Source organism: Equus quagga, chromosome 5 (assembly GCF_021613505.1).
Source record: "Equus quagga isolate Etosha38 chromosome 5, UCLA_HA_Equagga_1.0, whole genome shotgun sequence".
NCBI lineage: Eukaryota > Metazoa > Chordata > Mammalia > Perissodactyla > Equidae > Equus > Equus quagga.
The window spans coordinates 8825089-8848727 of NC_060271.1; positions in this window are offsets into that span (position 1 = coordinate 8825089).

Consider the following 23639-nt stretch of genomic DNA (forward strand, 5'->3'; position numbering starts at 1 on the left):
TTTAAGAAAAAAAAAGACAGTATATGTGATGTACCCAGAACTGCTCTGGGCTCAAAAACATTAGTTAGAAGAGACGATGGTGAAGTGGTTGAAGGCTTAAGCTCTGTAGCCAGACTTCCTGGGGTCAGTTCTGGCTTTGTCACTTGTGACCTATGTAAGCTTGGGCAAGATCCTGACTCTCTCTGGATGCCTCGCTGGTTTAACCCAACGGTGCAGACTGGGGATATCAAGCCTCAGGACCTGCGAGCCAGCCCACTCGCCTGGACTGCTCTGCAGGGGGGCAGGGGCCCTACCCCATTCCTCGTGAGAGAGTAAGGAGGCAAGAGAAGCAGGTGAGGAGGGGAGGGAGAAAGCTAGCATTTCTCGAGACTCACTGTGTTTCACACTCAGTCACTTATTCAACAAGAATTTCGTTGAGCACCTATCCTACGCTGGGGGGCACTCTAGCTGCAAACAAGACGGAGGAGGGCCCTCATGAGCTTACATGCTCACAGGGAAGACAGAAAGGAGGCGAGTGAACAGACAGACGGGGTGACCTCAGACTGCGGTTTCACCCTGGACATGAGCCAGATGGTGAGATGGAAGAGACCGGAACACCTCCTCTGGGCTGGGTGGTCAGGGAAGGCCTCCGAGAAGGTCACATCTGAGATCTGAAGGGTGACAAGCAGAAGTGGCCATGTGAAGTTCTGGGGAACGTCATTCCAGGCCCCGGACTAGGATTCGGTCATGAGATCTCACGTACTCCTCACGATAGCCTCAGATATAATTACCCCCTTGGACAGATGAGGAAACTGAGGCTGAGAGCTTACTCGCCTGGGGAAGTGGGAGAGACAAGTTGAGCCCAGGTCGTGAGACACAAAGTGCCCTCTGGGGAGTGTTTTTGTGAAGAAAATAAAGGTAAAAGCCCAGCATTTTATCTTGTAGAAATAAAGGATTAAATGGGGAATGCTCATGAATGATGCATTCTTAAACACAATTCTCTCCTTAAGAGGGTCCTCAGGGCAGGTTTCCCCCTTCCACACCTTTGCCAGGCCAGCTTCTCAGGCTGGAACGTATTCCTGCTCCTCTGTGCCCATCCACATCCTCCCATCTCTCAGGGCCCAGCTCCAGCTCCACTCCTCAGGAAACCCTGCGGGAGGACCCCAGGCCCTGGCATATCCATAAAATGCCTTCCAAAGGGGGAGTTTCATCCAGGATCAGCCAGCTGCATAGGGGAGCCAGAGGCAGGAGTCCGGACTCAAATCCAGTCCCCCGGGTGACCCCCTCCTCTCTCCCTCATGGGCACCATCCGGAGCCGCCTGGCCTCGTTCACCCGTGCCCAGGGGCAGCTGTGCACTGCCTGCTGCTGGCTGTGGTTCCTGCCCCCTCCCTCTCCCCACCGCCCCGATTGCCTTCTGGGAGGAAAGAGTTTTTTTTTTTTTTTGCAGAGATGACTCTATTCTTGTGGCCATAGATTACTCCTGACACCTAATTACTGTATATCATCGTGCCATAAAATGATGATTGGAGGTGTCACTGTCCCAAATTTGTGCTCATAAAATACGTGTTCTTTTTGTTTTCCTCCTCTGCATTTGTCTGGGAGAAAAGACAGGCAAATTTATTCCAACTTTTCAGAGGAACTTTAAAGCGCAGGAACAGAGGCGTTTTAGAGGTGGGTGGTTTTAAAAATACCCTGCAGAGGCAGGAGGCCCCAGCTCTGCTGATTCTGGGTGGCCCAGAGGGAAAATGAAGACCTTGGTGAAGACGTTGACTCCTTTTAACCTGCATTTCTCTGCCTTTGCTGGTCTGGCAAAAACCCTTCCTCCATCCTTTCTTCCCTCCCTGTCCCCCACCCCTGCCTCCCCCCCACACCTCCCCATCGGGCCTTTCTAAGGAAGCATTGGAATATGGTGGAAAAGGTTCCCATTCTAACGTCACTCAGACTTGGGTTCAAATCTTGCCTCTGCTGCTCCCTAACCCTGTGACCTTAGGTAAGTCATGCCACCTCTGGACTCTTGGTTCCGTCACACGTAAAATGGGGAATAACAAATACTCCCTCTGCCTCACACAGCTGCTGTGAGGATGAAGAATAAAACAGCCGTAGAGGTAAAGCACCTACTGAGGGGCCTGACACGAAAGCAGCTCAGCCCCTTACCTTGCCTTGGAACGTTCTCCAGCCTGTTCTCCCTAAGAGGGCCCTGGAGTCCTAGAACCACTCCTTACCTGACCAGAATTCCCCTCTCTTACCAGTTCAGGCTGCCGTCAGCAGCCAGTAGGAGAGCGAGCTGATTACGCTGGTTGGCACTGGGGGAGAGCGCGACTGCGGTCCGCTTAGCCTGCTGGGAGAGCAAGGCCATTCTGAAAGAGCAACCTTGCCTATCAGTGGGAGGATCCAGAAAAGTCAGCCTGTCCCCCCTCCTCCCTGCACGCAAGCTCCCTGCCGGGGGCTCTCCAGCCTCTTGCCCATCTCTGAGGGATGACCTGCCTGCCTCCTGAGGTAGCCTGCTAGGTTCACCTCCCTGAGGCCTCACGCTGGCCCCCAGCCCTCGCAGAGCTAATATTTCCCCTGGGCGATGGGAGTGGTGCTTTAAACCCAGATGACTGTCTTATGAATCCAAACCAACCTGCAGGTGACTCCCAGCCTTAGGTGGGGGGGTGGGGGGGGCGGCTGGAGGACGTCCTGGGGGGGGTGGAGAGGACGGCTGCCACAGGGGCCCTTACCGCATCTCCCCTCTGCCTGGTACATACCTCCCCTCTCAGGCGCAGCCCAGGAGCCACCTGTCTGAGAGCCGTCCTCAGCCCTGGCTCCGGGCACTCGTCTCCACCCCGGGATCTCTCTGTTCTGGACTCCTGCCTCTGTTTCACTCTCTCCTCAGTCACCCTGGGTCAGCAGCCCTGTCTGGGTCTAGGCCACCTTCTGGCCTGGGGTGCTGACTCTCAGAGCACCCTGCACATTCCTCAGGCTTGTTCAAAGGCTACCCCTCTAGGCTGGCAGCTTCACGGGGGCAGTGGCTGGGTCAGCCTGCTCACTGCTGTATCCAAGGCACCTGGTACAGTGCCTGGCACACAGTAGGTGCTCAGTGAACCATCAGAGTAACGCTTACCTAGCGGTTAGTATGTACCAGGCACCGTTCTGAGCATTTTACATGTATCAAATCATAAAATTCTCACCACAATCTTATAATGTGGGTACTGTTGTCATGCCAGTCTAGCATGGCGATTAAGAGCAGTGATCCTGGAGCTAGATTACCTGGATTTTTGTCCTAGCTCCACCACTTACTTCCTGTGTGACTTTGGTTAAATTACTTAACCTTTCTGTGCCTTGTTGTTAAATAGGGATAATAACTGTACCTACTTCATAAATGGGTTGCTAGATGGTTTAATGAGTTCACACAAAGTGTTTACATACTAGGTATCATCCCCAATTTGTGGTGGCAAAACCTGAGACGGAGGATTTTGGTAACTTGCTCAAGGTCACACAGCTGAGAAGGGCCAAAGGTACGACTCAAACCCAGGCGGTCGGGTTCCGGAGTCAAGGCTCTTCAGCTCGGCGCTGTGGCTCTTGTTGGGGAGGAATGGAAGGCCTGGCTCCCCGGTGGCGGCACGGGCCAGCTCTCTCCTCGGACGCTGCCGCGGAGCAGGTGTCGGGCCTCCGAGGCGCTCCCGGCCCCCGGCGGTGCGAGCGCAGCGCGAGGAGCTCCTGCGGGCGAGGCTCACGCCGGGCGGGTGGTCGGGCGCGGCCGGGGGCGTCGCAGCCTGTCCCCGCGCAGCGACTCTCCCTCGGCCGGCCGGGGTGAGCGGCGGCGACGCGCGCAACCCCGCTCGGGACTTGGAGGTCACGCGCCCACGGGCGGGTCGGGGAGGTCTAGCCCAAGGTCACGCACGGGTCCGGGCCAGCGGGCGGGACCCCAGCTCCCTGCCCTCGTCCCTCGCTCTTCCCCGAAGCCCGAGGCCAGAGTTCGAAAGGCTCTAGAAACCAGCAAGTTTGGGCCCCTAGAAGCTTCCACGGGAGGCCTGGGTCCCAGTCCCGGTTGTCCCACGGACGTAGTGTGTGACCTGGGGCAGGTCGTCCCCCTCTCTAGCCCTAGCGTCTTGTCCAAGGAGGGGGCTCCCGCGGCCGACGCGTCCTGAGATTCTGGAGCGGGCCCCCGTGTCACTGCAGCGTCCCCCGGCCGGGTCGGAGCCCGCCCTTAAAAGCCACGCGCGCGGGGTCCCATCCCCTCCGCCGGGCGGGCGACCGGCAGGGGGCGCTGCGGCACCGCGCTGCTGCCCGCGCGTCCGCCCAAGGACAGTGGGGACGCGGCGGCGGCGCAGGGGCAGTGGCGGGCTGAGTCCGGCCGCGCCCACACTGCCGTTGCGGGGCCCAGTCCGAGACCCGGTCCGGGGCGTCCGGGGTAGGGGCGAGTCGTCTGGCGCCCCACCGGCCCTTAGCCGGTTTCTGAAGTTCGGTGTGTGGGTGGGGGCGGAGCGGGAGCAGACCTCGCTGTGTGACCTTGACCGGTCACTGCCCCTGTCTCGGCCTTGGTTTCCTGTTTCTGCAAGAGAGTTTCTTAAGAAGCCGATGAGACGTTGCGTCTGAAAATGCCTTAGGAAATCTGAGGCCCAGCCTGGATGCAAATCGACAGGCTTTTACTGAAAAATGGCTGTACCTGCTCACCGTATCTGTCCTTTCAGTTCCGCACCCTGCCAGCAACCATTTTAGCTGTTTTTACCTGTGTTTTTTGTTTACCCACAAATTTCGAAGTAATATGCTTGTAGTGCTATTTCTTAATTTACCAACTTCAGACATTATCTGTTGTTTTCCTGTTGGAATAACTAAGGAATTAGCTGTGTTCCGGCCCCATCCGTCTGCCCCATGTATCTGGAGCACTATTTTTAGGTAACTCAGTGATCAGCGTTCCTGTTAAGAAAATATGGCTCTTCATTTCCCCAAATGCTCTGTCAGAACTGCACTCCATGTTTCTCCCCGGACTGTCTCCCACAAAAGCTGTGTCAGGTTCCGTATTCTGTCCTGGGCTCCCTTTCCCAGAGGTCTTCCCGCCAAGCTGTCTGCAGGCGTGGTCTCCCCTTGCCGTTTCCTGGTCCTGTCTCTGTTGATTTCCTCCCTTCTTTTGGAAACTATAGTTGCTTCCTAAGGAATCGGGCAGGGGTGGGAAATTTTCATATACCTGGACTTATCTGTGTTCTGTCTTGCCCTCGATGGATAATTTAGCCAAGCATAGAATTCCGCCTTGGAAATTCTCCTTCAGACTGTTGGTGATCTGCTCCACTGTCTTCTGCACCTAGATTTACTGTTCAGAAACTTCATGCCTTCTGACTCCTTTTTATATATAAATTTTTTTTCTCTGTCTCTCTGGACATTTTTTTAGGATTTTCTCTTTATCCTTGGAATTCCGGGATTTCATGTGACACGTCAGTGACTTTTGTAATTCATTGTGCTTAGCCCTCGGTGGCCCATTTCAGTCTGGAGATTTGTGTCCTTCAGTTCCATGAAACTTTCTTTTGCTTTCTCTTTCATGATCTCTTTCTGTTTCCTTTCGGGAGCTACCATGAGTCCTGAACCCCCAGGACTGATCCTCAGGTCTCTTTTCTCTTCTCTCATATTTCCCTTGTCCTTGTCTTTCTCTTCTACCTTCTAGATTATTTCCTTGAATTGGCATCCCGATCCTTCTATTGAATTTTCTATTTCAGCTATCATAGTTTTAATTTCCAAGAGTTCTTATTTATTCTGTTCTTTCCTCCCCCTGCCCCAACATAGAAACAGCCTCCTTATTTATCTCTCTGAGGACATTACTTAGTGAACTTTTCCTCCTGTTCCCTGACTTATCTCTGTCTCCTTCATTTTCCCCATTTTGTTTGGTTGGTTTGTTGTGGTCTCTCTCGGCTCTGTGTCCCTCCTGTTGGAGATTTCTCTGACATTTTGTGGTCCTAGGCTTTTGTCCATAGTTAAGGATAAGGGTCTGAGAAGTTGACGGTATTGGATGTCCTGTGAAGGCAGGCGGCCAGCTTCCCTTTCGGTGGACCAGGCCTTTTGGTTGGGGGACACATAAATATCAACACGGGGAGTTCTTTTCTCTGGGACTGCTCTGCTTCTCCAGTAAGGCAGGATGGATGTGGTTAAGAGCGTGGTTTCTGGAGCCAGACTACCTGGGTTTGAATCCCAGCTCTACTGTTTACTAGCTGTATGACCCTGGACAAGTCACCGGATCCTATGTGCCTCCGTTGCCTATCCGCAGATTAGGCATTGTAAGAATACTGCCCCATGGGCTGTTGAGTTCATCTGCGTAAAGCTCTTAGCCTGGCGCTTAGTGATAGGTCTGGGGTTACTGCCACATTCTCTGCAGAGTGGGGGGGGGGGGGGGGGGCCTGTGGGGTCTCATTATTCCCCTAGGGAAATTCTCAGTTAATCCTCCTGTTTTCAGCCCTTTCCAGCCTCAAAATCTTGTCTCCTACTCCTCTACCCCCTTCTGGGCCCTGCAGTTGGCGTTCTTTTCATCGGTACAGCTTCTGCAGGTCTCATCTGACTCAGTAGAAACTGGGGCAAATTTGATTAATCAAAAAATTGTTTCAAGTGAGAAATCATTAAAAAAAGAAACACATATTGTAAACATTTTGTTTTAACCTAAAACGTACAAATGCCTATTCTCTTATTTTTGAGTGTGGGGCCATTAACTGGAATTCTATAAGGTCTTCCTTGCACAAACCTCAATACCTAAAGCAGGGTCTACCATTTCCTGATTTGGCTTCTTTATAGCGCAGCTAAAGCTTAAAGGAACTTAAGGAAGTTATCCGAATGCAGATTCCTTCTAGATTTGTATAATTTCCTCCCAGTTTGTTACAATTTATTGTCTGTAACTCATCTGAGCATTTTTTTTAATAGCACTCTGCCTTCACTGAGTCTTTCAAGGCATTCAGCTTAGTTTCATAAAACAACTCTGCTTTCACAGTCATATTTTATTGGTTTATTAATATTAAATTGAATCACAGAATTACAAAACCGAGTATCACTGCCATAAATAGGTTTGGGAATAAGCACTTGTTTCTGGGAAAGCAGATGGGTTAACTGGAAGTGATGTATGTGGGTATTCTAAGGAACATCCTGCCAGACAGGGGTGTTCAGCCCACAGTTTATGGAGAGCATGGCAAGCGTGGTTGTTCCAAGAGGGCTCGTTCGGTGCTGGTGGAGCAGAGAGCTCAGGCTGTGGTGTGGCTTCCACCACCCTGCAAACTAAGTCCCATTCACTCCTCCATCCCCTTTCAACCTTACAGAAATGTGCTGAACTCTCTCATCCGTCAATGACCCCTGCCTCTCTTCCTGTCCTCTGGGTTTATATCTTCTCTTTTCCTTACTGTCATTTTAAGGGGAGGGGGTGTCGAGAGGGAGAAAAGATGAGCATTAAAGTTCAAGCTGCCATTTGTATCCAGACAATTCTCTCTTATTTAAGACTCCCAACAGCCAGTGAGTGGCAGAGCCTATTATTATCCCCACAAAGGTCACACAGCTGTAAGTGACAGAAGCAAGTTTCAAACTCAGGTCTGTCAGAGGCTGTAGTGGATGCTGTGGTGCTTTGCCCAGATCCCCTCTCAGGGTCAACACACCATTGGCCAGCTGCTGGGGCGTTGGTTGCTGGTGGCTCCCTGGAAATTGCCCTTGGCTGTAGGAACTGCCTCGCCCTGGCGGAAGTCTTTCCTCTGGAGATCACCGTGGCCCGTGACTGGCTGATGCAGGGATATGAAAGCCCAACCCTACTCCCTCAATTTGGGACAATTCTCAGGGGCCCTCCCAGCTCCAAAGCTCCTTGTGGGATGAGTTGAGACATCAGTTGCAGTTTGATGTGGGTCAGCTTGACCCTCTACCCAGTTACAGGTGTGACACCAGAGCACACTCTCCGATAAGCCCTTGGCACACAACTCCTCGCTTCAGAGTCTGTTTCTAGGAAGCCCAGTGAAAGGCAGAGGCCACCGTCCCTGATCTTTCGCTGCCTCTTCAGCTAGTGGAGACCCTGAGATCCCAGGGGCGGGATTTATCAGCAAGGAGAAGACAACTGCGCTGAGGTGGTTGTTGCAGACTTCAGGACCCAGCAGGGGCTGACATCCCCCTGGACGGGCAGGGGTGGCACATTCCCTGGTGTGGTTGGAGGCCAGGGGGTGGGTGATGAGGCTGAGCCGGCAGGCGCCGTGCAGGTCCAGGTCCTCGAGTATTTGCAGTCAGTGGAAGTTGTCCGAGGGTTTGACACAAGGAATAACGTGGTCAGATTGGTGGTTGAGCAAGATGATCTTGACTCCAAGAAGGGTAGTAGGGGTCCAGGTCGGGACAGGGAGGGTAGCGAGGAGGCTACTATAGCGGTCCAGGAGGGAGAGGATGAGGCCTGGGCCAGCGCCCTGAGGATGCAGAGATGGTTCTCAGACTGATCGCTACCCGCCAGCACCCGCAGTTCCTACTATCTGCTCTTTGTCTGTACTTTCTAACGTGCCACATGATGAACTTACTTGTCACAGTTATTATGTGTCCCCCTCTCCTATAAGGTAAGCTCCAGAAGGGCAGGGATTTTGTCTGTTTTGTTCATTGACAGTGATAGAAGAGTACCTGGCACGTGGCAGGTGTTCAGTGAGTAATAACAGTTGGATGGATGGATTGTTGTGAGGTGTGGGGGACCAGGACATGGCATCAGGGATGCTCCTTTGGCTTCTGCTTGGGTGCCTGGATGGCTGGTGGGGCCCCCTGAAACAAGGTCGGGAAGAGGGGCTCCATTTTGCATGAGCTGAGGGGCAGGGATGGAAAGCAGGGTGAGTCCCAAGTGCTGATGTCCAGCAGGTCTCAGTCCCCGTAGATTTGAATTTTCTATAGGGTGACCAGAGGGCTCGGGGTAAAAAGGGACTTCAGTAGGTTCCTAGTTTAAAATGCTACTTATCTATTGCCTTCCTGGCCGAGTCCCTTTCAGCTGAGAACCATGAGCCCTGAGCCCTGCTGGTGGCTCTCCCAAGAATGAGCTCCGTGTGTGGTGGGGTCCTTCAGCTCTCTGAGCTTCAGTTTCCCTCTGTCAGGTGAGGTGAAGCTGTTCACGCTGAGAAGACCTCCTGGCTCCCTGCCAAGGTCTCCTCCCTTCTTGGATGGTTTCCAAGGCACCGAATGGTGCGTCGCATTTGAGTCACTATGGGCCTGGGGAAGCTGTTTGTCACAGATAGGGAACTGGCTTATGGACAGGAAGCACAGAGAGAGCTAAACAACTGCTTTCACGGGTAGGAAGCATAGAGGATGGGGTATCCACGGTGTGTTGGAACTTGTTTATTTGTTTGTTTAGTTTTGATGTTTTTCTTAAATGACCCAGAGAGGATCTTTCCAAGTTGCCCTGGTTTCTGCTTGGATGTTTAAACGCAGGAGTTTGGCCTCACAGAGTCAACATGTGCAAAACCCAGCTCGTCCCCGCTCCTCCCAAACTGCTTCTGCTCTCTCGATGCTGCCGCCATGCTCCATCTGAGCGCTTGTAATCTCCTCCTCCTTCTTTATTAGCTTTCTTTTGTTGTTGTTGTTGCATGGAAATACCTTTATTTTGCCTTTGCTCTTTACAAAAAGTTTTATTATGGAAAATCCAAGCTTGTGCGAAAGTAGAGAAAAGAATATATGAGAGAATAATGAACCCACATGTACTTATCATCCAACTTCAACAGTTATCCCCCCCGTGGCCTATCTTGTTTCATCTGCTCCTGCCCACTGTCCTCACCCTACCATGCCCTCAGGTTATTTTGAAGCAAAGCCCAGACAGCATATCATCACATCTATAAATATAAGGATGCATTAAAATATGTAACTGTAGAAATAAGCGAGTCACAAAAAGACAAATACTGTATGATTCCACTTATATGAGGTACTTGAGTAGTCAAAATCAGAGAGACAGAAAGTAGAATGGTGGTTGCCAGGGGCTGGGGAAAGGGGAGAATGAGGACTTGTCTGATGGGTACAGAGTTTCAGTTTTACAAGATGAACTGAGTTATGGAGATGGATGGCGGCAATGGAGACACAGCATTGTGAATGTATTTAGTACCACTGAGCTGTTAAAACTGGTTAAGCTGGTAAATTTTATGTGAATTTTGCCACAATAAAAAAAACAGGAAGAATACATAACTACGAGGTCATTACCATATCTAAAAAAGCGATTAAAAAACTCCTTCATGTCATCAAATATGCAGTTCATTTCAAATTTCCTAGCTTAACTCATCATTTTATTTCCTTGTGGTTTGTCTGATTCAGCATCCGAGTGAGTCCCATGTGCTGCCATTGGCTTATAGTTTTTTTTAAGTCTCTTTTAGTCTGTAGGTTACCCCTCCTCTTATTTTGCCCCAGCTATTTATTTGTGGAAGAAACTGGGTTGTTCGTCCTGTTCCCACGTCTGGGCTTTGCTGATTGTGTCCCATGGTGTCATTTGATATGTTCTTCTGTCCCTTGCGTTTCCTGTATGTCAGTAGTTAAATCTCGAGGCTTCATCAGATTTGACTTTTGACAAAGAACACTTCAGAGGTGGTGGGGTGAACATCTGTCAGGAGTCACACAAATGTCTAATTGTCGTGTCTCTCTGTTGTTAGCAGCCATTGTTGATCGTTGCCTAGATCCATTGTTTCTTCAGTGTTTGCACAATAGTAATATTCTATTATGTTTTTCTTTGTGTAGCTGGACTTCTGTAAAGAGAAACATCCTCTCGTAAACGATTTGGATCCTCTAAGGTACGGTTTATACAGGAAAGCAGGATAAATGCTTGATTGTTTCCCTTTATTTTCAGTTTTTAAAATAATGAGTTGGTTTCCTAGCATTCTCCAAAGGTGGCCAATGAGATTATTTGTATCGTTATGAACTCATGGATTTGAATAAGTGTGATGTGTTTCAATCCATTTCAGTTTTTATTTATTGATGCTCAAATGATCCCATCCTTGGTTAATGGGAGCCTCTTCAACTTGGTTTCTGAGTCCTTTTGATATTGGCCTCAGGAGCCTCTGCTAGCTTCCTTGCTGTCTAGAATAAGACATTCCGTTTTGTACATTTCCTGCCCCAGACCTGCAATCATTTTTCCAAGGGCTTGGGGTGAAAAGGGCCTTCAATAGGTTCCTAGTTTAAAATGCCACTTATCTATTGCCTCCCTTTCTTTTTAGTGGGAATGGTATTTAGAGGCCACAGCATGGGTACTACGAATTATGTTATTTTTTAATATTATATTTGATACCTAAAAGAGTGTATGTACCATATATATAATTATACAGCATCACAATAAAATAGCTACCCAGCAGCCAACACCCAAGTTAAGAATTGGAACACTATCAAAACAGTTCATCTTGTGTGCTCCTCCTTTATCTCAGTGCTCAGCCTCCATCTAAGAGGGTTGATTGTGCATTTATCATTCTCTTGCTTAAAAAAAGTTTTATCGATATGTATGTGTCCTTAAATATACATGTTAGTTTATAGTTGTTTTTGAGCTTTATAAGAATGATATCAGGAAGTATGTTCTTCTGTGACCTGGCTTGTCTTTACTCAGTGTAAATTACCATAACTCTTAGAAATATCCTGCTGTGTTTTTTAATCTGTGGTTCATTTATTTTCAATCTGTATAATATTCCATTGTGTGACTATACCATAATTTATTTTATCCGTTCTCCTGTTTGTGGACATTTGAGTTATCTCCAGTTTTTATTACAAATATTTTGCTAGGATAATGCTACTACAGATAGTCTTGTTCATGCCCCTGTGCACATGTGCCAGAATTTGTCTAGGGCAGCGCTTATGAAACATTAGTCTCAGGATCCGGAAGAATTTTTGTTTATGTGAATTATAGTTGTAGATATTTATTATATTAGAAATTAAAACAGAAAAATATAACCATTTTATTTATTATTATTGTCATTTTAAGATGACAATAACAAGTTCAATATATGTTAACATAAATCATATATTTTAGATGAAAAATAACTATTATATATATTTTTTTTTTTGGAATATTAGCTCTGAGCTAACATCCACTGCCAATCCTCCTCTTTTTGCTGAGGAAGACTGGCCCTGAGCTAACATTCGTGCCCATCTTCCTCTACTTTATATGTGGGATGCCTACCGCAGCATGGCTTGCCAAGCAGTGCCATGTCCACACCTGGGATCGGAACCGGCAAACTAAGGGCTGCCGAAGCAGAACGTGCTAAGTTAACTGCTGTGCCACCGGGCCGGCGCCAGTATATTTTCTAAGACAAATTAAATGAGAAGAGTGGCATTGTTTAAATTTTTGCAAATTTCTTTGATGTCCGGCTTAGGAGAAGACAGCTGAATTCTCATATCTGCTTCTGTGCTCAGTCTGCTGCTGTATTATAATCATGTAGCTTTTGAAAAACTCCACTGTATATTCATGAGATGAGGGTGAAAAAGTCAAATAATGTCTTTCGAATGCATTTTGAAAATAGTTTTGACCCCATGGATCTCCTGAAAAAGTCTCAGTGTCCCTGGACCACACTTTGCGAACCGCTGCTCTAGGGAATATCGGTCTCGGAGTGAAACTGTGGGTCATAGGGTTGCATAGAACATATGCAAGTGTTCAGCTGTATACGATAATGCCAAATTGTTTCCCAAAATGGTTTTAGCAATTAACACTCCCACCACCAGCGTCTGAGAATTCACATTGATCCGTATTTTCCTCAACACTTGGTGTCATCAGACGTTCTAACTTTCACCTATCTGATGAATATGAAGTGGTATTTCATTGTGGTCTCTGTGCCCCAGTTTCTTCCCACTTCAGTCCATCCTTCTCACGCTGCCAGATTAATCTTCTGTGATGATGTTTTTGATTGTGTTATGTTTGTGTCTCCTCAAAAACTCTCAAAGGCTTTTACTTTTCTTTCTTTCTTTCCTCAACTGAACTAGGAACCACTGTATCATTCCTCCCTTCAGCGCTCCTTCTCCAGAGGCTGAAGCAATCAGCTGGGGCTTCCTCTACATCATTACTAGCTCTACGCCTTCCAGGCAGATGCAAATACTTGCTGTTCGCAAATAGGCCCGGAAATTTCCCCCTCCAAGTTTTTGCCCACAATATCCTTCCGCCTCAAACACTGTCTCTGTTCCACTCTGCCTGTTGGAATCCAGTCATCTCTGATGATGTTTGGCTCAAATGCTGCTTCTCCCAAGAGGCTGCCCACATCCTTCCCTCCTCTGAACCCCGCCACACAAGGCTTGTCTGTCTCTTGTTCCTTTAGCATACTGCCGAGGGTTCTAGTTAGGAGTGGATGTGTTTGTCACCCCCACTAGTCCAGGAGCTTCTTGAGGTCAGAGACCATGTATTCCCCACAACCTCTAATGTTGGACCTGGAATAGAGTAGGTGCTAAAAATCTACTTGTTGTCAATGTCTCTGTTTTACATCTGAGGAAATGAGGCTCAGCTGGATTAAGAGTTCTAGGGGCTTTCTGTATAGCTGGGGAGTCAGGACCCTATATAAAGATAGGCAATACAAGGTGCTCTCTGACAAGGGGTTTTTATGGGGCCACTCTGTCAAATGAGGGAGCAGAGAGAAAGGGCTATGGGAGCTCAAAAGAGCCCGTAGGACTTGGAGTGCGCTTGGAAAGATGGTGCTGTGGATGAGTGAAGTGGAGGCACACTGGGCCTCAGTTTCCTCTTCTGTTAACTAATACCAGGACTATCTCTGCTTCTTTATCAGGAATTTTATGAGAAGAAACAGTGCTAAACAACAACTCTCATTTATTTAATGCCTGTATGTCAGGCACAATGCCATGCTCTATACATTATCTCATTTAATCCTCACAACAGTGCTGTACATTAGGTATTATTATCCCCATGTTCCAGATGATGAAACTGAGCTTTAGAGAGGCTACATGACTTGACCAAGACCTTTGTGCTAGGGAGTAGTAGGGCTGGGGTTTGAACCCAGGTCTCTTTGGGCTGCTAAGTGTTTCTTAGTGACAATGGTGGCAGTGTGTAATGGTGTGTGCTGTGATTTCACATGAGTATCGGCTCTGGGCAATGCTGGTCTGCAATGAGCCAGGCCGTTTTCAGGAGACAGATCAGGGAGGGTCAGACCAGCTGGTGATGTTACATTTGCCAAAAGATGTGACGGAGAAGAGAAATAAAAGGTGGGTTCTCAGGAGGGGTGGGGAGTGGCAGCAGAGGCAGCACACAGCGAACAGCCATTGGCACCTGCTGCGTGCCAGGCTCTGTGCCACTCTCTGAGGTCTCAGCAATGGAGCTGACCTGATCTTGCCCTCAAGGAGCTGAATCAGGGGAGACAGACATCCTGACAGACACCAGTCCTGTGCTGTGTTCTATTAGGATGCCGAGGCTGCATTCCTAAGAAATCTTGTGTTATAAAAAATGGAATAATAGTGACAATTGCTTCAAAGGGGAGAAGGAGGTTAAGGGCTAGATAGTTTCAGACTCGCTGTAACAAAGTCATTTTTCCTTCAGGAATGTCAATAATAAAGGTGTTTTTACAGCTATAACTGTATGGTTGCAAAACCTGAACATCACAGAGCAAATCCAGCCTTAGACGTCCTCACACTTTTGCTCAAGAGGAACAGCCTTTCTTTTTCTGTCACCCAGCACTGTCGCTAGGGCAGACTTCTCCCACCTTCCATTTGCCTTGACCATCTTCTGCTGGAGTAACAAAGGGCCAAGCCCCTCCAAGGAAGCTTCCTAAAGACATGGGGACACTGCCTTCCCCTGCCCCACCCATCTCCTCCACTAGTTCCCCTGTCGCAGCTTCTTCCTCTCCACCGTGTCACAACCAACCGTGATCTGCTCAGTGTAAATCATGCTCTCTAATTAAAGGATCACATTATATTTAATTTGCATTTAAAAATCTCACCATAGGAGAAATTCTTACTGGCTGTAAGAAGAGTAGTGGGGATATGTAGAGGCAGTGTCCTCTCACCATAAAGAGTGGGGCCCCTGGAGCCAGTCTATGTGAGTTGAAATCTTAACTTTGCCACTTAATAGCTGTGTGACCTTGGACAAGTCACTTAATCCTCTGTACTTCTCTAAAATGGGGAGAATGGTAGCATCTGCTTCACATGGTTGCGAGAATTCAAAGAGACATGGTTGTGAAGTCTTAGCACATAGTCAGTGCTCAATAAATGTTAGCTATTCTGCAATGCAGAGAGAGGCAGTAGCCTGGGGAGTGTGCGAAGTCGTTGTGGAGGAGGAGAGCCTGGGGCTGGACTTGTAGAGTGAACAGTGTTGGACAGGAGGATGAGGCAGAGGGAGCAGAGAGACACAGCAAGGCTCTTTTGAGGTCCCCAAAGGGGTCTGGAATGACCAAGGCCATGGTGTCTGCTTAACCCTAGCTACGCTAACAGATGAAACTTTGAAAGGTCAATGGCTTAACATAATAGATGTTAATTTCTTGCTCACATAAAGTTCAGTCAGTGGCAGTGGGGGAGGAGGGGTACTCTGTGCCTGACCTTTATTAACACAGGCTAACAGAAGCTCTGCAACCTCCCATGTGGCTTCCAAGGCCACCCTGGGCATTGACTTCCAGCTGGCAGACAGGGGAAAGGAGTATAGAGGATCATGCAGGAAGGTTTTATGGCCAGGCTTGGAAATGGCACACATCACTTCCTCTTATATTTCATTGGCTAGAACTTAACACGTGGACACATCTAACTGTAAGGGAGTTTGGGTGATATATTCTAGATGTGTTCCCAGAAGGAGAGTAAAATGGATTTGGTGACTAACCAACTGGTCTCTGCCCAAGGTTCTAGTGCTAAGAGGTGCACCAGCCCCTGGGAGCAGGGGTTCAATGGGAAGGACTCAGGAGATGAGCTGACGAGCTTGATTTTGGTCTGTGGACAGTGATGAGCCATTGGAGGGTGTTCATCAGGGGAGCGATGTGGTCAGAAAGTACCAGGGGATTAATTGATTCATTCCACTGCAAGGTGGAAGGATGTGGGAAGGCAAGGAGGAGAGTTGGATGGGGAAGGCCAGTCAGGGCCTGTTGCAGGGATCTAGGCAATAGTTGGTGAGGCCAGCACTCAGCCATGACCATGGGATGGGCAGCAGGAGTGGCTTTGCGCGAGTTCAACAGGCAACAGTTACTTAGAAGACGCCTGTTATTTCATGATCATAGTGCTCAGTGCTGTGGAACATATAAGGAAAATGAACTAGACCTTATCTGTTGGGAGCATACACTTATTTACAAACTGACAAAGATGGCTTTCAAGTGTCAAAACTTTGGAGTGAACTGGCCAGAGTTATCCTGGAGTGGCCTTCTATGCACTTAACACTGTCATCTACTTCAGTCTATCTCTGTGGTCGCCTTCTCTCTCACTCTCTCTTGCTCTTGCTCTTTCTTTCCCTCTCCATATTTCATCTTTGCTTCTCTTTGCGTTTGACTTCATTCTCTCAGGCAGGCTTCCTCTACCAGCCTAGAACCATAGCTGAGGCGAGGTCCAGGCTCACATTCACACAGCCTAGCAACAAAGAGGCATAAATATCTGATTATGGCTGAGAGCAGTGGTTCTCACACTTTAGTGTGCATCTGAGTCACCTGGAGGGCTTGTTAAAACACCAACTGCTGGCCCCAGAATTTCTGATTTAGTAGGTGTATTATTTCGCTAGAGCTGCCATAACAAAGTACCACAAACTGGAGTGGCTTAAACAAGAGATATTGATTTCCTTACACTTCTGGAAGCTGAAAGGCTGAGATCAAGGTGTTGGCAGCGTTGGCTCCTCTGAGGGCCCTCTCCTTGGCTTGTAGCTGGCCATATGCATATGATGTCTTCACATCATCTTCCCCCTGTGTGTCTGTGTCCTAACCTCCTCTTCTTATAGGGACACCAGTCATGTTAGGTTAGGGCCCACTCCAGTGACCTCACTTAACCTTAACTATCTCTTTAAAGATTCTATCTACAAATAGAGTCATATTCTGAGGTCCTGAGAGTTAGGACTTCAACATATAAACTTGAGGAGGACACAGTTCAACCCGTAACAGTAGGTTTGGGGTGGGGCCACAGAATGTGTGCATTTCTAACAGTTCCCCAGGGGCGCCAATGCTGCCGGTCCAGGGACCACCCTTGGAGAACCGCTGGCTTAGAGTGGTTCTCTCCCCTGGTATATATGCACTTGAACAGGAGTAGACTTGGGTTCACATAATTATAATATTAATTGGAAGGAATGCCATATATTTGTAACTGGCAAATGGGGGAGAGGGTTTTTAAGTGAGGAACTTTTGGCATGTCACAAATTAAATGGCACTGATTCATGGCCCTTCAGGAGCATAGAGCAGAAGAAAGGGCTCAGGCTTTCACACTGGAGATGTCATGGATCTAATCCTGGCATGGCCCTTCCGAGCTAATTTTGAGCAAGCCACATAATAATTCTGAGTTTCAAATTATCATCCATAAAATGGGAGTGAAAATAATACCTGTAGGGTAGTTGTAGGAATTAAATGTAATAATTTATGTAAAGGGTGTGGCGCTTAGTAAATGGGAGCTAGTGCTGTTGTTTTTTATTTATCCATTTGCACATTAAATATGTGACTGGGGGTCAGAAGACATGAGGTCTAGTCCCAGCCCTGGAACCCAGCTGTGTGCCCTTGGGCCCCACTTAATCTCTTTGAGCCTCAGTGCTTTTATCTGTTAAACAGGGAGGAATGTCTCTCTCCTACCATCTCCAATCACGGTTGTTTTAAGGACCAAATAAGATAATGTGAAAATGCAAAATTGACTAGACTGTGCTCCACAATGGAAAGCACTTATATAGTTTCTTTTTGTAATAGTCACCAATAGGAGTAACTACCTGACTCCTCACAGTTCCTTCTTCTCTAGAAATAGTGTCTGTGCTACAAAATCTCACCCACCTGGCCAGAGGTGAGCCCCTTACTTAGCTGGGCCAATCAAAGGGCTTCTTTGGAATTTTTCAAAATGGAGCGAAGGTAAGAAAGTTCTAGGTCCTTTCTGATAGTTGGAGTTGTGAGATGTGAGGCTTTGGAGGTATATAGGTCGTAACATTTCATGCCATATGGGGAAAGCCGTGCCTTTCTTGGCTGGAATGATGCCGATACGCAGAGAGAGGCCAGGCGGCACTTGAGGCCCTGGCTCTTGTGGTTCCGGACACCCAGCTGTGCCTCAGTCATAAGAGATACCCTAGTATCCTATCCTTTTTATCTAGGAAAGTTTCCACTGGGTGTCTGACACTTGTAACCCTGACAAATGCATTATTCACTCAACAAGTATTTATTGAACACCTATGCGATGCCAGCCACTGAGCCAGATGGTAGTCAAATGACACAACAGATTGGCAAGGCCGTTTTCACTTCCCCCAGGCCCGATCTGCCTGCCTCCTCTTCACTCCTTAGCAGGAACCTGCAGAGTCCGCCTCCATCCTCTGCTTAGCCAGGTCTCTGGGCAGAATCACAAAATCTTGGTCTCTTAGAATTGGTGAGCCAGAGAATAGTTAAATCGTAATTCTCACAGACTTTGGGGAAAACTTGCATGGAGGATACAAAGCCCTCTCAACTCATAGTCCATAGGGCAGGACCTGGGGTCAGTATTTTTATAAAGCTTCAGAAGTGTACCTCATGCAGCCAGTCCCTAGGCTTCTGTGGTGGAGGCCCACGTGTTCCTTCTTCTCCTCTTCCAAGAACGAGAGAAACTGGGCAAGGAGGGGCCAAGGGACAAGACTCCCAGGGGCAAGAACTACATGGCTCAGCTTCGCTATCAGCATGACTTGTTTCCTCATCTGACAATCAGGATTGGTGGAAACTTCTGCCCTGGGGGATTGTTCTGAAGAAGAATTTATTTCCTTCTCCAGTGGTTAGCTCTCCTCCAGGAGGGCAGGCCTTCAGGCATTTTCCTTGTTTTCCCCAAAGGGTTGAGCACGTGGATGGTGTCCTGTTGATGCTTGTTGATGGCCCAGCCCCTCCTCTCCACCTCCACAGCCACCAGGTGAGGCCTCATCCTCACCCACCTGGGCTGTGGTCCCAGTCTCCTCTGGCGTCTTGTCTGTCCCTCCCAGAGATCACACATGGAGGAAGCCTGGCCCTTCCCAACTGCTCCTTCTAAAAACTCCATCAGGTTGCTCAGGCACTCTGTCTGGGCCACCCACGTGCACCTGGGCCTCTGTTATGCAGGAGCTCTGGGTCAGTCCTCAATGGGCTGATTGCGGTTTCCTCCTGGGTTGGTTTCTTCCAGTCTTTAATCTCAGTCCTCCAAAAGGGCTGGTGCTGGATGATAGAGACCCTGGCCTGGGCCTCAATTCCAGAGCTTCTTGAAGCCTGCCTTGTAACAGAGTGAGCTGAGAGGAAGCACTTGGAATCTTGGGGTCAAATTCCTAGTTAGGTGGCCTGGGGCAAGTTGCTTTTCCTTTTTGGGTGCCTCGGCTTCCTCAGGTATCAAATGGGGGATGCTAGGACTTGTCTTGTAGGATTCTGTGAAAGTTAGAAATGCCACAGTTGCAGTGCCTGGAAAAAAGGAGTTGTGCAAGAAGTGGTAGCAAATAGTATTACTTGGCTGTGCCTGCCTCCCTCACTAAGCTGGCAGCTCTTTGAGGGTGAGGACTGTGCTTTCGTGTCAGGTCATAGTTCCAGTCTATTGAGTACTCCCTGGGAACTGGGCAGAACTGTCATGGGGTAAACAATGATACTTACTTCATAGGGTTGTGTGTGGATTAAATGAGGAGGTTTGCCCCCATTTTCAGATGAGGAAACTGAGGCTCAACTAGGTTAACTTCCTTTCTTCACAGCTTTGTGTCTCTCTGTCCCTGCACAGGGCCTCACACAGGGCAGACGCTTGAATGACTGTGAAATTGCAGCTCCTGGCATAGCGGTGACGTGGCCCTGCTCACAGCGTGTGGGAGAGACACAGGCTTCCCAGCCCCTGTCCTTTCCTTTCCTGGCCTCCCTGGCAAGAAGGGAGGGTATAAGTCTGTTGCTGGGCAGGCAGTGAGGGCCTCAAAAGTCTGGGGGCCAAGTGCAGGGCAGGGGAAGCCCATCAGAGGCCCCACCCTTGGTGGGGGGACATTCCAAGGAGACAAAAAGCGATCTGTGAGGGCTTGAGTCAGATTAAAGTGGAGGGTGGGGTGGGGGATGGTAATAGAAAGGTACAAAAATCCACCTCTGTTCTGATTGGCAGTTTTCCGTTGATGACAGAGGGGCTTGGTGCTCCCTTGTCTCCTTCCGGTTGTTCCTCTTACTCTATTTTTTCGTTAGATCTTTCCGACGATGGAGCTATACTTGTTTCATTTTATACACGGGGCCGCTGAGGCCCACAGAGGGCAAAGACCCACTCAAGGGCACATAGCCTGTGCATGAGGAGAGCTGGGTATAATGGTGCTGTACTTGGGGTCAGACAGACTGATCCCTTCCACCATGGGCAGCACCATGACCTTGGACAGATTACTTTAACCTCTGTGAGCCTCAATTTACTCACCTTTAAAGTGGGGATGTTAATAATCTCCACCCCCTAGTGTTGGCGTGAAGGTTAAAGACGGGCATGAACGCACCTTGCCTAGCACAGTGCCTGGCCAGAGCACATGTTCAAAAATGTGGGTTCATTGCTTCCTTTGACCTTTGGCTCCACTTTTCTGTTTTTCAACTGCCCCAGCTTCCTTTCCACTCACCTTTTCTTGTTCTTTGGGCTCTTTACACCACACTGTCAGCATGTGGTTCTGCTGCATGGTTCTTTCTTTCAGCAGCAAATGAGTGGAGGGAGAGCTCAGAACCTCAGGAATCAAACCACACAGAATCCATCCCAAAGGAAACAGTGAATTGACCCACAAGAGTGACCTGCATGTGATTTCTGATTTCATTTAGAGGGTTCAAGGGCTGTGGGAGGAGAACTGAGTGGGGAGCTGGGAGACTGGGGTTCAAGTCCGAGCTCTGTAACTGAGTAGCTGTGTGACTCTGGGCTGGTCCTTTCTCCTCTCTGGCCCTCAGTTTCCCCATCTGACAATAAGGGGGCAGGAAAGGGGAAACTCTGACTCTTTGAATTTCTAATTTTATTCCAATTGTATGTTTCAGGGAGGAATAACTGGGCCCTGGATGTGATGTGATGAGTGAATATTCCTGATGAGAAGTGGAAATAATTCATGGTTGAGAGCTGTGCCTCAGATCAGAGTGACAGGATACATGGCCAGGCTATATTTTCCAGCAGATTACGTTAAAAGCTGTGGCCCAAGACTCTAAAGTATGAAGACAAAAGGAGAAGATGACACAATATCTTTCTAAAGAAATATTTTCCAGCCAAACAGTGCAGCAGATGACTTCTAGGAATTTGTTCTTGTTCTCTATTGAAGGTGAAGAGTTCACAGCCTTCAAGGAAGCAAGAAGACGTGGGATGGAGTGAGGAAGCCAGCTGCTGGAACTCTCTGAGCCCCAGTTTGCTCGTCTCTAAAATGGGGCTGATCTTTCTTCCCAGGATGGTCATTTCAGGTTAAAGGAGGTGTTGAGTGTAAAGGCAATCCTCACATAGCATATGATTCCTAGCTAGGGGGATCTGAGTTCTGGTTCTGGTCCTGCTAGGGTATGGCTGGTTGGGAGGATCAAAGAGATAATTAGAGGGATTGCCAGTTTCCTAATGGGGAGCCAAAATTGCCATTTTAGATCAAGCATGTGGCCAAGGTAACAACCTCACCATTTCATTTCTTCACGTTTATTTATTGAGCAAGATTGGGGGGCATGTGTGTTCTGTGGAGCCAAAGGAGGAGCTTGGTGGTTAGAGAAGGAGAGACGGAAGGCTGAGACAATCAAGGATGAGAAAGGAAGGGTTTTAGTGACCTGGGGTGAGGGCAAGGAGAGAGGAGCAGCCTGTGCAAGGATGTGGAGGCAGGACCAAGTGTGAAGATGCAGGCTGGGCTATGGGGAGGGGGTGGGTAAGGAGGAGGATGGTGTACTCAGCCTGCCTTGACCTTGGGAGGGAGTGGAGAGCAGGTCTCCTTGTCTGCAGAGCACGCGGTCACTAAAGGCTGCGACCCACTCTGAGAACTCAGCACCTCTTGTCTAGTCCTCACATCACCCTTCAACCCTGCAATGTAGGGGTGCACACCCCAGTTTCTGGGAAGTGGTCAAACCACTTGCCTAAGTTAATTGTCTGGCAAGTAGCAGAGCCAGGATTTGAACTCAGGGCTCCTGATCCCCAGTCTGGGGAATTTTCTCAGCTCAGGGTCAGGACTAGGGTAACTCAAGCGAGGTGGCTGGGGTGCAAAATTTAGGGAGGCACTTGCACAATCCTGAGAGTGAGTGCCTCCTTTCTTTCTCACATTTGTCACACCTAAGTCTGGCCTCCTCCTCTGTGGGGACCCCTCTCTTCTCTCTAACCTTCTTGGCAGCAGAGGCAGCAGGCTGCAAGGACCTGCAGCCGGGCTTGGCTTTGCTCCTGACCAAGTGGGAGGCATTAAGTTAATGGCCCTACAGGTGAAATCAATCCAGTTAAAATGATGGCCTGCTCCTTCCCTGTCCCCTTAGAAGCTAGCCATGCAAGATTTTCTGTTCTCACTCATCTCCTCAATTCATATGTCCCCTAGGTCCACTTTCAACCACTGGAGTGCCTGGCACAGAACTGGGTGGGACTGGTAGAGAGGGGCAGGAGCCTCTCTCTCCTTGCTCTGCTTTGCAGCCTAGGCCAGCTGTTGTGAGAGGCCGGGAGGAGCTCGGAAGTCAAGTCTTGGCTCTGCCATCTCCTGACTCTGTGACCTGGGCAAGTCTCTAGGCCTCTCTGAGTCTCCTGTTCTCCTCTATGAGGTTGGTAAAATGATTTTTGCCCTCCAAACTTCCAGGCCACAAAGAAAGGTTGATGTGAAAATTCTTTAAAAGTTGAACAGGAGTGAAGCAATATTGGAAATAATTGCTAGCACCTTTATAGTACTTACTGTGTGCATCCATAACTCTATGATATGTCTACTATCACCACCACCATCATCATCCCCATCTGGAAGAGGAAGGGAGCTGAGGCTCAAGGAGTTAAGTAGCTTGCCTGAGGACGCACAGCTAATAAAGAGGAGAGCTGGGTTCAAAGTCCGACAATCCAGCTCTAGATCTAGGCTCTTAATCACAATGCTATTTTTTCTTCTGGGACCTTTCCAACTTATTTTTATTTTTTATTTATAGTTATTTAAAAATTTTTTTTTGCTGTGGAAGATTCACCCTGAGCTAACAACATCCATTTGCCAATCTTCCTCTTTTTGCTTGAGGAAAATTCACCCTGAGCTAACATCTGTGCCAGTCTTCCTCTATTTTGTATGTGGGTCGCTGCCACAGCATGGCCGCCAACGAGTGGTATAGGTCTGCACCAGCCACCAAAGCGGAGTGTGCTGAACTTAACTACTAGGCCACAGGGCTGGCACCTCCCACTTATTTTTAAATGTTAATTGAGAAGGATCAGTTGCTTATTAAAGGCCATGCACTTTGCATATATTTTTTTCACTTGATTTTCCTGAGATGATGGAAATTATTCCCCCATTTTGCAGATGAGAAAATTGAGACTTAAAGAGGGACATATAGCTAGTGAGTGGAGAGTCAAGATTCAAACCAAGGTCTGGCTCTTCTAAAATAATAACAATAGTAATGACAACATGATAGCATTCATATTAGTAATAGTTAGCAGCTAGACACTGCCATCAGTGTCAAGATAACCTGCATTCTCGTCTTGGCCCTGCCTCTGATCTACGTGTGACCTTTTGCAAGTCCCTCCC